General features: G+C 38.1%; 1 protein-coding gene across 1 annotated transcript in view; it reads right to left on the bottom strand.

Annotated features, from left to right (window-relative positions):
* The window catches only part of ATP10B (ATPase phospholipid transporting 10B (putative)), a 269423-nt gene that overhangs the window by 113962 nt on the left and 140266 nt on the right, over positions 1-15195 (bottom strand). The window contains exon 3 of the mRNA XM_044230157.1: positions 5558-5639. The gene's annotated coding sequence lies outside the window, so the exon portion shown is untranslated. The remainder of the gene's footprint in view (positions 1-5557; positions 5640-15195) is intronic.

Below are 15195 nucleotides of genomic sequence, written 5' to 3'. Positions count from 1 at the left end.
GTCGATGTAGCATACTACATAATTTCAATATAAATGAAATTTTTCCTTTTAAAATAACAACAGATATGATAAAGTTTCACTCAGAATCTGCTCTCTAGAACTTTCTAATGCTTGCCTCTCTTAATACAAGAAACTGGGGGGGGGGCGCCTGGGTGGCTCAGTGGGTTGAAGCCTCTGCCTTCAGCTCAGGTCATGACTCCAGGGTTCTTGGATTGAGCTCCGCATCAGGCTCTCTGCTTAGCAGGGAGCCTGCTTCCCCCTCTCTCTCTGTCTGCCTGACTATCTGCCTACTTGTGATCTCCGTCTGTCAGATAAATAAATAAATAAAAAATCTTAAAAAAAAAATACAAGAAACTGGAAGTTAATTCTGTTTGTAGCTAACATCTGTTACGAAGCATACAAACAAAATTATTCTGATTTATGAAATAGTGTTTTTGATTTCTGGCTTCTTAGATATCAATGACTATGGCTGGATCTTTGAGATAAATTTCTGGGGAAGTGTTTCTGAAACTCTCTTCCCATGACATAGGATTGCTTGTCCTGAACTGCTTAGGGGCGTTTCTGACTAAAGTACTTGTAAAAGCGTGCTCTTACGTCTCCTGGCAAAAGCTCTCTCTGCAGTTCCAGGATCACAATTCACATGCGTTCAATATTTATCTTTCAATGTTATCTCATGTAAACTTTTACTTCTAACACACTGTCTTTATTTATTACCAACTCTTCAGTTCCCTGTGTTCTTAGAAATGACTTGATATTTGCACACAGCAGAACTGATACTGTCTGGGTGAACTAGAAGATTACAGGATTAAATCTGTTTGTACTAAATTTTCATATTTGGTGAAATTCTGGCTTGGAGGGCATGGCTGTGAATAATTCTGAATTTTTTCATGTTTTAGAGATCAATCTGATGGCTCTTTTACTCTGGAATAATAAACAAAAAAAGGTTAGGTGACTTAAAGTCATAAAGAGAATCAGTAGAATTGTCAGTTTCCTAATGCACAGCCTGGACAGCGTGGCTTTTGGTTTTTCTACCTCAGTGTGAGTCATTTGTGTTTGTTCCTATAGCTTTCGATATCTGTTATTGCCCTGGATTATTTGTTTTAAAATAAACTTTTGATTTCAGAATAATTTCAGATTTACAGAAAAGTTGCAAAGATAGTACAGAGGGCACGGATTGCATGGAGCACTGGGTGTGGTGAAAAAATAATGAATACTGTTTTTCTGAAAATAAATAAATTGGAAAAAAAAAAGATAGTACAGAGAGTTCCTTTACCTGACATTCTCCTAATCTTATAGACCAGGCTACATTTCTCAAAATAATAAATTAGCACCAGTACCATATAATTAACAATTAACTAAACTATAGACTTTATTTATTTTTCATCTGGACATTTAAAACATTTCTTAAATTACAGAGCATTTCAAATTGGAGAACAATACAGATCTTGACCCCAGGGCTATCATGATACTTGGTTAGCGCCAAGAAACTCAATTGGTCAAAGGTTTGTTTATGGATTGTTCATTTGTTTTATATCCCTTTAACTATACCTAAATAATACTAAGTGACTTTCCGGTACAATTCATACTACTCTGGCTCTCCCACTATGAGTAGAATGCTCGAGCTGGTATGGGTGCTTCGGAGTCTGGCTTTTTGGCGCGGAGAACCTGGACTCTTCATGATAGCCAATCATAACCTTTTTTTTTTTTTTTTTTACATCATTTGAGATTCTAAAAGGACTTCCTGGTTGTTATAAGACTCATTAAACTGTAAGCAAGAGCTTTCTGGACGGAGACTTTGCATTGGACGGTGAAAACAACACACATTCTTTTTTGTCTATTGAAATATGCACATTTTATCTTCAGGATGGAGCAAACAGATCCACAGATAGTTTTCTGGAGAACAATACACCATAATTGTTAATCTGTTTCCTATAGTCAAGAAGAAGATATTAAAGTTGGGTGTGTGGAAGGAGCTCTGTAAGAGTGAAGGAGTCACTCCTGGGTGGCTCAGTGGGTTAATGCCTCTGCCTTCAGCTCAGGTCATCATCCCAGGATCAAGTCCTGCATCAGGATCTCTGCTCAGCAGGGAGCCTGCTTCCCCCTCTCTCTCTGCCTGCCTCTCTGCCTACTTGTGATCTCTGTCTGTCAAATAAACAAACAAACAAACAAATAAATAGGAGGGCAGGAGCCTGACTGACCCATCACTGAAACATGTGACTCTCAGGCTCAGGGTTGTGAGTTCGAGCCCCACGTTGGGTGTAGAGATTAGTTAATAACAAAATCTTAAAAAAAAAAAAAAAAAGAAAAAGACTGTGAAGGAGAAAATGGCTGTAGTCTCCTATGACAAAACCACAAACCTGTAAACGCAGAGACAGGAGAGGAGAGAAAAGGCACACACACACACACACACACACACACACAGAGAAAAAAGTAGAGAAACAGTTGTCACCACTTGAATACTCCTATGGTTTAAATGGCAAAGGTCCATGGAGATGTGGAAAAGCAGCACAGGGATAAATCAATCTGCCACCAAAAGCTTGAAGAAGAATGACAGAGTAATGTCCCCTGGCTGGACTGTCTGATAGGGGTTGGGAGCTGCCCACACCTCTAGGTAATCTTCCCCTTCTGAAGCCTTAGTCCCTAAGGCTCAATTCTTCTCTCTTCATTAAACCTCAATCCTTGGCTAGAGATCCTGGGTGTTTAGGAAAACCCCTGGGCCTTGCTTTTTATGTTCCTGTCTGATTGATTGTGGTTGAGGTTGCTAAGGCAGACTCACTAACATTTCCTGGTGCCCAGGGGTTTGGCAACTATTTAAACATTTTTGGGGTGTTGCAGGATTTTTAAAAATTTGATTTATAAGACAAAATTAGCATTATTTCTGGTATATTTTGTTTGGCTTATTATTCTGATGTTGGAAAATGAGAAAAAAGCAAATTAACGCACATAGGTAGCTACACTCACCTTCCCTCCCACTCTCTGATCACTTCATTCTGTCCTTTCATGAAAGAGCTAAGGAGATAACACTCCATCTGGTGAGTGGATAATTTATTTCCAATTCTCTCAGTCTTTTTAGGGTTATGCGTGTAGGGATTTGGTGACGTTTTACATCTCTGATATGATGGTCTCTGTCACAAGAACTTCATATTTTGCAGGCTATAAATATTGCCTAGATACCGTTCTTTTCCTCTAGACCATTAGAAAGACAAATGGCTTTGTTGTGCAACAATGTGGGGAAAGGAGACTGGCAAGTACAGCATCATGTAGAGTAGACTTTGATGGCGGCAGAATGCGTGTATGGATTTTGGAGTCTGAAACACCACAGGATATATATTGAGAAAAGAGGTAAAAAGCAGCTTTGAGTGAAACCTATTCCTCCCTTCTGCTGTGTCTCTGTGGCACTGAGACTTGTCCTACGTAGTGCTGGAAGAACTGTCTGAATGGTGGAAAATCCATCCAATGATTTGATTTATCTGTACGATGCCAACAAACCAAGGTTCTTGAATTATCTCATGGATTAAAGACCCCTTGGAGACAGATTCAGACAGTGCGTATTGGCACCAAAATAGCAAATAGACAAATGATACACACCAGAGAGCTGGGCAACAGACTTGTGTACATATGGGGACTTGATACGTGACAGATGTGGCCTTACAAATCAGTGTGGACAGAATACTCAGTCAGTAGTGTTGAGATTGTTAACTTATATAACAGCAAAAACAACAACAACAAATTTCTACTTTACAAAGCAGACCAAAAAAAACCCCAAAAACCTCCTGTTGCAATAAAAATATAGAAGAAAATCCTTATGACCTTGTGGTAGGGAGGCAACTCTTAAGGCAAAGACATCAATAATTAAAGACTGATAAATTTGACTGCACTAAATTTTCTGTGCCCTAAAGATTGTAGAAAGGCAAGTCACAGAAAGGGAAGAGATATTTGAAACATTATTACATAAACAAATTAAAAAAGGAAAAGATAAACAACCCAGAAAAAAAACAAGAAATGACAGGAACAGGATATTATCAGAAGAGGAAACCTAAATGGCTCCAAATCACATGAAATTATTTCCAGCTTTGTTAGTAATCAGGAAAATGCAAATTAAAGCAACAAAGTGATACCTTGCTGTATCATCAGATTGGCAAAAATTAATTCTAATTACATTACGATTTGGCAAAGATGAAATGCAATGGGCACTTTTCTTATATAAATTGTTACAACCACTTTGGAAAGCAATTTAGCTTTATCAGGCCAGGCTGGAAGTTCACACGTCCCTAGATTCAGAATTTCTACTTCTGGGTAGATACCCTGGAAAAACCTTCACATGTAGATTCAAAATGCAGAAGATATATTCAGAAATGTTCAATGTATCATCATTTAGTAAAAGTTAAAAACTGGAAACATACACATCATACAAAATGAAAACATCAATTATAGCACATTTATAAAATGTAATATTATGTGGCACTTAAAACTGAACTGTATCATCATGGATAAATAGCAAAATAATAGTTAATAATTCTCTATAGCCTAATTATTTTGCTGTAGGTACTACTGTAAGCACTTTGCATATACATATGAACTAATTTAATTCTCTTGACATTCCTCTGGCAGGGGTACTATTTCATCTCTGTTTTATGAGCAAACTAAGGTTCAGAAAAATGTAATTAATTACCCCCAAGTCTCATAGCTATCAATGACAGAGCTGGGCTGTAAACCAGCCAGTCTAATCCCAGAATTAGTGATTTTAACACTGTACCTGCCTTATAAAATACCCTCAGAATGCTGAGCAACAAAAATAAAATGTTGAGAGAAAAATTCAGTTTGGAAGATGATTCACACAGTAAGTTTCTTTGTTATTGAGGGTGAAGTTCAACTATATTTAAAAATAAAAAGTGCCTTGAACAAGATATTTGTATTTATATTCATATTTATAACATAAAATGAATATAGAGGTAGGCAGTTCAGGGCTGATACAGTTTAGGGTCATAAGGGACCCTGGACTTTCTGTTCCATGATTCTTAGCACTGGTTTCTGACCTTAGGTGATATCATGAACCAAAGAGCTATTGTGGAGGCCGAGAAAATTAAGGCCATCCCACCTCAGGTTTAGCATTAGCACAAGTACAGCCATCTTAGCTTTGGCAGCCATCTCAGGCCCAAGGGCTGAACTTTCTCCTACTTTACTTTAGTTCCAGGGACCCCCACCCTGCTTTAGTTCCAAGAAAGTACCCCACCCTGCAACACTCTGGCAACAGCTAATCAGCTTACTGCAGAAAAGTCTGAAACTTCTCCTCCTCACCCCCTCCCCAAGCCTCCTGTAATGACCCCTAAAAACCCCTGTCTTAACTAGCCTTGGGGTCCAAGTCCCTACTCCTCTGCATCGGGTATACTTGGGCCCAAGCTTAAGCTTGTAAAATAAACCCTCGTGTGATTGCATCGGTGTTGGCTCCTTGGTGGTCTCTCAGATGGGAAAACTTGGGCATTACACTATTGGAGCTTCAGCCACAACAGCTGTGTTCCAAGTAGGAAGGAAAAAGAAGGAAGAGCAAATGGTATACCTGTCAGCTGAGTCACTTTAAAGGGTCATCCCAGACGCCCTGCCCAATGACCTTTGTCTCTTCTCACTGGCTGTCCCTATAGCTGTAAGAGAAGGTGAGAGATGTAGGCCTTTAGTAGGGTGCATTTTTACCCAGAATATACTACCTGTTCTATAAAACAGAAGAGTAAATACTGAGTAGGTCAACTAATAAATAAATGTTGAATAGGAAATTAAGAGTTTCTATCCTAAACACCATTTAGATAAGGCTTGAAAGAATACTGTATATTGTTTATAGTAGAAAAACATGTATGGGAATAATTAATATCATATTTAGGACAACAGTTGTGTTTGGAGAAGGAAGGTAGAAGAAGCACTACAGAGGGATACACCATAAATTTCACTCATATGTCTAACCTTTAAAAAAACCTCTAAAGCAAAAATGAAATACTGTTAAAATTTGATAAGTTTGGTGGAGGGTAGGATCCAGTGTGTCTTTCAGAAGGGTATGTGTGTTTTCTAGTTATCCTCTTCTTTTGAGTAGTTCATTCACTCTTTTTTCTCTTGTTAAAGAACAAAAATTTGAAGATCTAATTTGCTTTCTAATTCACGAATTGGGCAGCATCCAATCTAGCAAGTAGAGGGGAGCTCTGAGGAGTTGTAGAAAATGGAAGACTATTATAGGAAGGAGGGTGGGGCAAGCAAGTTAATAGCAAAACCAAAAAAAAAAAAAATGGTTCTAGGCAAGGACACCTTCTGTTAGGCGGAAAGAGCAGGGGTCTTATTAGGTGATTGCTACATTCTCCTTAGGGGGATGGAGAGGATCCATATGGCAGATTACCTCAATGATGCTCATCAGAAAATTCCTCACTTAGTAGTTAAGACTACATTTCTAGGGGAGGTTGAGGCTGAAATTGGAATTGGTAGTAAGCTCTGATTTGCTGACTTGGCTTAAGTGACACCACTTAGGACTTTGGTTTTCACATTCTCTTCCTGAAGAGAAGGATCTAGATCCCCCAGAGTTTCCTCTCCTCTTGAAAATTCAAGCCCTTACTGGACTTGGAATAGTTTGTTCCAAAGGGCAGAGTTTTTTTTTTTTTTTTTTTTTTTTTTTTTTTTTTTTTAAAGCAGAGTGCCTGCTTTAAAAAGGAGTAAATTGGTCGAGAGCTTATCAAATGTGAAGCACTACAACCCCTCCCAAGGCACTGGCTACTTATCTCATGAATATACCCTGAATATATGTAACTCCTAACCTAATTGTTTTCTGCTGGCAAATCTAGTTGACATAATGTAAACATTTATTTCCATTGGACAGATGTTATGAATTATTACTACCCTGTGGAAACTTCATATAGCATAAAAAACCAACACTAATCATGAAAATAAATAAGGGGGAAAATAACACCCAAATATGTGCTTTTATAAACATTATTAAGAAGCAAAAATCAAATAGTGAATGTAAAGTCTACATTGTATTTTCTTTCTTTTTCTTTAAGAAGTGACAAAATTCTGAGTGCAATGGAGTTTGAAATGAAAATGCTGGCTTCCTTTCCTGGCCAATATCACTCCAACAAGCTTCTTAAACATTCTTTGCTTCAGGCTCCTTTGAACTGAATTCAGATTAAAGTCAATACTTCAAGATCCTAGACAATAGGATCCAACAGTATATTAAAAGGATTATCCATTATGACCAGATGGGATTTATCCCTGTGATGCAAGGGTGGTTCAACATTTACAAATCAATCAATGTAATAGAACACAGTAATAAAAGAAAAGACAAGAACCATATGATCCTCTTAACTGATGCTGGAAAAGCATTTCACAAAATACAGCATCCTTTCCTGACTAAAACTCTTCAGAGTATAGGGATAGTGGGAACATCCTCAATTTCATAAAATCATCTATAAAAAGCCCACAACAAATATTATTCTCAAGATCAGAAACACAACAAGGATGCCTACTCTCGCCACTATTGTTCAACGTAGTACTGGAAGTCCTACCAACAACAATCAGACAACAAAAAGAAATAAAAGGTATTCAAATTGGCAAAGAAGAAGTCAAACTCTCTCTCGTGGCAGATGACCTGATACTTGATGTGGAAAACCCAAAAGACTCCACCTCCAAATTACTAGAACTAATACAGCAATTCAGTAACGTGATACAAAATTGATGCACAGAAATCAGTTGCTTTTCTACACACTAATAATGTAACTGTAGAAAGGGAAATCAGAAAAATGATTCCATTTACAATAGCACCAAAACCCATAAGATAATGTGGAATAAACCTAACCAAAAAGGTAAAGGATCTATAGAAACTACAGAACACTTATGAAAGAAATTGAAGAAGAAACAAAAAGATGGAAAAACGTTACATGCTCATGGGTTGGAAGAATAAACATTGTTGAAATGTCTATGCTGCCCAGAGTAACCTATGCATTCAATGCCCTTACAAATCAAAATACCAATGGCCAAAATTAGCAAGACAGGAAACAACATGTGTTGGAGAAGGGGAACCCTCTTACACTGTTGGTGGGAATGCAAGTTGGTGCAGCCTCTTTGGAGAACAGTGTGGAGATTCTTCAAGAAATTAAAAATAGAACTTCCCTATGACCCTGCCATTGCACTACTGGATATTTACCCCAAAGACACAAATGTAGTGAAAAGAAGGGCCATCTGTACCCCAATGTTTATAGCAGCAATGACCACGGTCACCAAACTGTGGAAAGAACTAAGATGCCCTTCAATGGATGAATGGATAAGGAAGATGTGGTCCATATACACTATGGAGTATTATGCCTCCATCAGAAAGGATGAATACCCAGCTTTTGTAGCAACATGGACAGGACTGGAAGAGATTATGCTGAGTGAAATAAGTCAAGCAGAGAGAGTCAATTATCATATAGTTTCACTTATTTATGGAGCATAACAAATAGCATGGAGAACATGGGGAGTTAGAGAGGAGAAGGGTGTTAGGGGAAATTAGAAGAGGAGGTGAACCACGAGAGACTATGGACTCTGAAAAACAATCTGAGGGGTTTGAAGTGGCAGGGGGCTGGGAGGTTGGGGTACCAGGTGGTGGGTATTAAAGAGGGCATGAATTGCATGGAGCACTGGGTGTGGTGAAAAAAAAAAGAATACTGTTATGCTGAAAATAAATAAAAAATAAATTTAAAAAATACCAATGGCATTTTTCAAAGGGCTAGCACAAATAACCCTAAAATTTGTATGGAACCAGAAAAGACCCTGAATCACTTAGGAAATGTTGAAAAAGCAAAAACAAAGCTGGGGACATCAAGTTTCAAAATATATTGAAAAACTGGTTTCAAACTACATTACAAAGCTATGATCACCAAGACAGCATGGTACTGGCACAAAAACAGACACATAGATCAGTGGAACAGAACAGAGAGCCCAGGCTCTGAACTCTATGGTCAACTAAACTTTGACAAATCAGGAAAAAATATCCAATGGAAAAAAGACAGTCTCTTCAATAAATGGTGCTGGGAAAATTGGGCAGCTATATACAGAAGAATGAAACTCGACCATTCTTTTACACCATACCAAAAAGATAAACTCTAAATGGATGAAAGACCTCAATGTCTGACAGGAATCCATCAAAATCTTAGAGAAGAACACAGGCAGTCACTTCTTCGACATTGACCATATCAACTTCTTTCATGACATGTCTCCAAAGGGAAGGGAAACAAAAGCAAAAATGAACTATTGGGACTTATTCAAGATAAAAAGTTTCTGCATAGCAAAGGAAACAGTCAACAAAACTAAGAGGCAACTCACAGAATGGGAGAAGATATTTGCACATGACACTTCAGATAAAGGGTATCCAAGACCTGTAAAGAACTTCTCAAACTCAACACCCAAAAACAAATAATCAAGTCAAAAAATGGGCAGAAGACATGAACAGACACTTCTCCAAAGAAGACATATCAATGGCTAACAGACATATGAAAAAATGTTCAACATCTTTAGCCATGAGGGAAATTCAAATCAAAACCATATTGAGATAGCACCTTATACCAGTTTGAATTACAAAAATTAACAAGGCAGAAAACAACAAATGTTGGAGACGATGTGGAGAAAGGCAAACCCTTTACACTGTTGGTAGGAATGCAAGTTGGTACAGCCACTTTGGAAAACAGTATGGAGGTTCCTCAATAAGTTAAAAATAGAGCTACCCTATGACCCAGCAATTGTACTAAGGGGTATTTACCTGAAAGATACAGATGTAGTGAAAAGGGCCACATGCACCCCAACGTTTGCAGCAGCAATGTCCACAATAGCCAAACTGTGGAAGGAGCTGAGATGCCCTTCAACAGACAAATGGATAAAAAAAAGATATGGTTCATATATACAATGAAATATTGCTCAGCCATCAGAATGGATGAATACCCACCATTTGCATCAACATGGATGGAACTGGGGGGGATTATGCTAAGTGAAATAAGTCAAGCAGACTTATCATATGGTTTCACTCATATGTGGAACATAAGTAATAGCATGTAGAACATTAGGGGAAGGAAGGGGAAACTGAAGAGGCGGAGTCAGAGGAACATATGAACCATGAGGGACTATGGACTTAGAAAACAATCTGAGGATTTCAGAGGGGAGGGGAGTCAGGGGATGGGTTAGTTCCGTGATGGGTATTAAGGAGGGCACGTGTTGTAATGAGCACTGGGTGTTATATGCAAATAATGAATTGTGGAACACTACATCAAAAACTAATGATGACAATGGTGACAAACATAACATAATAAAAATAAAGAAAATCAACACTCCTAAACTTTTCTTATGAGTCAATATGACTGAAAACCTGTGCAATGGATCCAGAAAATCTTTATCCTTATTTTGATGTAAAATACCATGCAATTGCTAGTATCCTACATCAGTAGTTTCAACTCTTGAACTCTCTGAAAGATTCTTGCCTTGCTTCTTTTTTGCATATGTAACTTTTCCTTGGGTTTATAGTTTCTTCTTCCTGAAGAGCTCAAACTATCCTTTACTTATGCTGAAAATTTCTTTGATGCTTCACCACATCTGTTGTCAGCTTTTCAAAGAGAGATGTTGCCTTGGTCAGGATAGTAGCTTTGATGAAGAACCATATGTTTTGCATGTTTGGTCATAAACCATATGTTTTTGCAATCAAAACTTATTCCATCTCATGACTCAGCCCGTTGTCTTTTCTTATTATTCTTGATGTTAAGTCACTCAGATGGTAACTGACATGAGGGTCTACATTGGCTATAGTGAGTAGGCCAATTTTAATACAAGTTGTGGCTGCCAAGGTGTGAGTGTGTATGTGTGTGTGCTGTGTTACTTATGATTAAAACAAAATAAGTAGAATATTGTTACTTGGGCTTACTTAAGTTGGGGACAATGTACACACATCACTCTCTTGAATCACAGGTCAGGATTCATCAGAACACCTAGGAATTCATGAATAATGGTGCTCTGTCCTTATGGAATGTGTAAGGGTGGAAATCTTGTCTCTTTTTCTCTTCTAGGTTCTTTGGTTAATCTAATAATTAAATTGATAAAGACAGGATAACAAGAAAAACAAACTTTGTATGTGTGGGAGCCCCATAAAAATATGTGACCCTAATATCAGGTAACTGAGACTTACCTACCACTCTAACTAAGGAGAAGAGGTAGGGATTTGAGACTTCAAAGGGAAGAAAGATAATTCGTAGGAAGATGTGAAGAGCAATTGTTTTATAAACAAATATTTACTATGCCATGCACATAAGCCTACGATATAAAGCTCTCTTCCTCGTACAGACCCCTGTCTAAACTCTTTTTTAAAAAAATTATTTATTTATTTATTTATTTGAAAGAGAATGAGTGAGAGAGAGTACGTGAGAGAGAAGATCAGAGGGAGAAGCAGACTCCCCAAAGAGCTGGAAGCCCGATGAAGTCCGGGATCATGACCTGAGCTGAAGGCAGTCACTCAACCAACTGAGCCACCCAGGCGCCCTGTCTGAATTCTTTTAGGCAGTTAAAGGGGAGGTAAAAAGCTCTTTCTCAGTCTGATCGGCCCTGTCTTCATTTTGAAATAATCCATGTGCCAAAGTGGAGTATGCTGGGGTGGGATAGTCTGTTTTCTCTCAGATGTTATCATTTCCTGAGCAATGAGCATTGATAGGTAATTATGGTGATGCTGACCTGATTTATAATATTGATTTTATTAAAAGGGAAAATAAGGTTTCAAGATATAGAATGGGTTCTGCTAGATCTTCAACATTATCATCTCTGGGTTCAAGCCCACACTTTTGTCTTCCCCAAGGCTCAGGTTCATTGCCATGAGTATGGTGGCATGAAGGAAGAAACATGGAATGCACAGTTCTGAACAGGTTGCTGAAGTGCAACTCACGATATCCAATGAAGTTTCTAGAAGTTAAACTTTTAAACCCCATCAACTTAGGCCAATCATTATTTATCCATGGAGCCACAGATGAGAGGTAAAGGTGAGAGCCAGAAGCTGAGGTTATGTGTTTGTCAGCTATGATGGGCCACATTCAGTTGATGAGTGGGTTCATAGGCCAGTTTTGCAGAGAAAACACAAAGAAAAGCTAAGAGACCAGATAGATTGTTGCAAAGGCTCCTTATGTCTTAGCATTCTCTGGTTCTAATGCCTCATGAGGCTAGCTTCTCTCTTTGCCTTTGAATTCTATGAGATGTTCTGATTCTTTTCAATATACCCTCTTTTATAAAGCAAAGCAAAACAAAACAAAACAAAAAACAGCAACAATCTATATCCATGTCCTTTCCTTGACCTATCATTACACTGTATATTCAATAGATCCAAACTACCTGAGTTCAAACCCTAGCTCTGCGACTTACTAGTTGTTAAGTCCTACTTATCTTGGTATCTTAGTATCTCAGAACTTGTATGGTGATAGTAATAATATTTACCTCCTAGGGTTGTGGGGATTACATGAGATAAAACTTCTAAAATGTTAGAACAAAGACTGTGCCATATTAAGGGCTTTCCTTACAGGTGGTTGTCAACTAAATATATTTAAAAAGCATATTTCAGGCATTTCATGGATACTTGTGAGTCCACTGACCTGAGTTAAAATTCCCTGATTTGGATTAACATTTGTGTCTGTATTCAGAATGGGTTTTTATTTATTTGGAAATTACATTCATGGAATATCATCTATACAAAGATTACTTAGACCAACAAAATAAAGACTAAAAGTGTTTAGCATATTTCCTCTCCTCTCAGCTAAATAAGAAAAAATAATCTTTGAGACTTTGCTAATATTTGTTTCCTCTCCCCTTCCATCCTTCCTTCATCATACCAGTTGTTCTACCTTCTTTCTTTCCATTCTATTCTTTTTAGCAATATTTGAACTGATCATTGGGCCCTAAGGGAACCTATCTAACTGCTGGTTGCTACTTCAGCTGCTCCCAAAGATCTGAAATATTCATTCCAGACCAAATGGCCTTTCTGCTGGCGGTGAGCATGTCAAACCACAGAGAAAAGACTCAGGGACTGAAAAAAAAAATAAGGCACAGAGAATAGAACTTGCCATACCAAATGGAGCAAATCTTATTTACAAATGACCTCTAACCCCAAAGATCAGCCCAAATAAAGAAGCATCTGTCATCTTTGGGAACATCCAATACTCTTCAACCTGACAAGGGGCCTCCAAAGACCAGATTCCATTTCAATCTAATTGGCTCCTTGCCCTTTTCCTGCCTCTTCCAGCCATGCACAGCAAGCTAAATCTTTCCATCTTGGGATGGAAAGCCAGCTCAGAAATGTGTGACATCTTGACAGCAGAACCAGGGGGTGGAGGCAGAGCGATGGCTCTGCTAATTAAAGAACAACCAGGTGCATTCACTTCAGCTTCAGAAGGAGCTTCATGGACTGTGGTGCCCAGAATCTCAGAGCTCCTGCTGATGGTTGTATTTAGGTAGAACTTTTCCTTTCTTCAAGCCATAGCACAAAGAGACTTTTCAGAGCGCACTAACTTATGTGTGGTCTACCTTTTAAGGCTCTCCTTAATGTCAGGAACCAAATTTTCTAAACATCAAACAGACAAGTATGAGTGTATGAAACCAACAGTACATATGCCAAACAAAAACATCATGAGAAATCCAGGCAGTCCAAGTGTTTTGTCTTTTCACACTTCTACTTATAAATATTTATCAAGCATATGTTAAGGTTGAAACTGTTGTAGAAGTTGACAATACAGAATGAACTTGACATATGAGATCTTTGTCCTCATGAAGCTTACATTTTGGTGAAGGAAACAGATGACCAAAACCCCCCCCCCCCCACAAGATCATATCAGAGACTATGCTTGATTCTCTAAAAGAAGAAGCAGGAAAAAGAGGAGAATCAAGAGAATAGTAGCTAACATTTGCTTATTATGACCAGGAAAAATCCCAAGCATTTTGGTTTTAACAGCTCATTTAACTTCTACAAACTTATCATTTCAATTAGTTTACCCATTTGGCAGATGAGAAAACTGAGGCATAAAGAGATTAATCATAATTTGTTTCCAAATTGCAACTCCAATTCCTTTGTGTCATTCTCATTTGCCTTTGATTTTCTGTCTTTGTTTTACCCCGTATCTGATCATATACAGGAAATCAAGAAATACCACCTCTTCTCTGCCTCAATATATACAGAGTCTGAGCACTTCTCACCACTGATACATGCTGGTCTGAAACACCATCATCTTTCAACTGGCTTGTTGCAATAAAAACCAAGCTGATTGCTTTTCTACTACGGCTCCTTCGAGTCTATTCTTAAAAGAGTAGCCATGCTTGTTCTTAAAAACATAAATCAAGTGATTTCATGACTACACTCAAAAGTCTCCAGAGGCTTCCTATATGCTCAGAGTAAAAGTCAAAGTAACTGAACTTCCTTTCTGTTTGTATGTCTTGTTAGTCTGCAGTTACAACAGAAGATCCTATACTTTCTGGACCCTCCTCTCTTCTCTGATCACCTAAGTCCCTTCTTCTTGTGCTCACTCTGCTCCAGCCATAGTTGCCCCATTGTTCTTAGGGCACTCCCAGCATGCCCCCCTAGAGCCCAACAACCTGCTGTTACGTCTGTCCTAATACCTACTGGGCTCCCTTGATCACCTCCCCTAGTTCTTGCTCAGATGTTGTCTTTTCACTAGGGACTTCCCCAACCACCCTAAACAGCAAGCCCCCTATGCCTCAATATTCTTTATCATTCTTCCTTACATTTTTTTTTCTCCAAAACATTTATCACCATCTGAGATATATATATATATACACACATACACTATTTTTTATTTTCCTATGTATTTGTTTCCTATTACTAAAATATAAATTATATGAGGGTGGGGATTTTTGTCTGTTTTGTCCTTTCCAGTATTTAGATAGCCTAGACTAGTTTGTGTGTAGGAATGACCTAATAAATATCTGTTGCTTTAATGAACTAAGGAAGAGAACACTATTCCTCTGACCTGATAATTTTAAAAATATCAAGATTGAAAAAGGTAATGATACCTGATTTAGAAAAGGCAGAGGAGGGAGTATGACAAATAAGGGAAAGGAAGGAAGGAATGTTCACAGGGGAAATATCATTTCAAGCCAAATAAGAGAGGCCAGGTATAAGAATAGCCAGGAGTCATGGAAAGCAAAATCTTTGTTTAGTTC

Source organism: Neovison vison, chromosome 1, assembly GCF_020171115.1.
Source record: "Neovison vison isolate M4711 chromosome 1, ASM_NN_V1, whole genome shotgun sequence".
Lineage (NCBI taxonomy): Eukaryota > Metazoa > Chordata > Mammalia > Carnivora > Mustelidae > Neogale > Neogale vison.
This window is presented reverse-complemented; position numbering and strand designations above follow the sequence as displayed.